Here is a 941-nt window from a genome sequence, read left to right as displayed (position 1 = left end):
GCCATGCTAGGGGGAGCCGCCGCCGTCCGGCCTGCTGCTCTTGGAACCGCGGCAACTGGCGCGAGTGGGGAAAAGAAAAAAATTAAAAATCCATTAGTGAGTAATAAGACCGATATTGAACCAGTCCTATCAAGGGCTGACAAACGCGCGGAGCGCTCCGCGGCCTCTCCCCGAAGGGGCCGCTGAGGAAGACCGAGGCCTGCTGCTCTTGGAACCGCGGCAACTGGCGCGAGTGGGGAAAAGAAAAAAATTAAAAATCCATTAGTGAGTAATAAGACCGATATTGAACCAGTCCTATCAAGGGCTGACAAACGCGCGGAGCGCTCCGCGGCCTCTCCCCGAAGGGGCCGCTGAGGAAGACCGAGCCAGGGCGGGGCGGGGCCGCTGAGGAAGACCGGGGGCAGGTGGAGCTCATCGCCTCACGCCAGCGGCTCCCCTTTGCCGCCAGCCCCCGCTCCCGGGAGGCGAGCACCGGAGCTGGGGACAGAAGCGAAGATCCCCTCAGCCGGAGCGCCGCGCAGGGAGAGAAGAGCCCTCTGAGGGGAGACTGCACTCACCGGCTGCGGGGAGCCGTCCACACCTCTCCCGGCAGGGACGGCAGAGGGCAATACGAGGAGCGGGAACGAGCCCGGACGAAGAACGGCAACGGGCAGGTGGCCGGAGCAGCACCTCCGGCCGGGCGCGAGCTCCGCCGAGCTGCCAGCCCCGAACTCATGCGCACTGCGCCCGGCCACCACCCACGGCGGGCGGTTAAAGCGACAGGCGCTGCGCCGAGCTGGGGCGGGGCGGTTCGCCCCGTCCTGTGTGGGGAGCGGCGCTCCGTCACGACTCCGCCTAGCCCGGGCGGGCCGGTCGCCTTTGTCCCGGGCCCTCTGGGCAGGGCATGATGCCGGTACTCCTTTTTCCCAGGCGGTCGAGGGCGGCAGCCTGCGGTACGGTCT

At 67.2% G+C, this 941-nt stretch overlaps 1 protein-coding gene across 2 annotated transcripts in view; it reads right to left on the bottom strand.

Moving 5' to 3' along the window:
- The window catches only part of PROSER2 (proline and serine rich 2), a 27,099-nt gene extending 26,377 nt beyond the window's left edge, over window positions 1-722 (bottom strand). For both annotated transcript variants that reach the window (XM_009285482.2, XM_009285483.2), the window contains exon 1: window positions 558-722. The gene's annotated coding sequence lies outside the window, so the exon portion shown is untranslated. The remainder of the gene's footprint in view (window positions 1-557) is intronic.
- Between the last annotated feature and the right edge of the window lie 219 nt (window positions 723-941).

This window comes from Aptenodytes forsteri, unplaced genomic scaffold (assembly GCF_000699145.1).
Source record: "Aptenodytes forsteri isolate BGI_AS27 unplaced genomic scaffold, ASM69914v1 Scaffold87, whole genome shotgun sequence".
Taxonomy (NCBI): domain Eukaryota; kingdom Metazoa; phylum Chordata; class Aves; order Sphenisciformes; family Spheniscidae; genus Aptenodytes; species Aptenodytes forsteri.
Note: the sequence above shows the minus strand (reverse complement) of the source record. Positions and strands in the feature narration are given on the sequence as shown.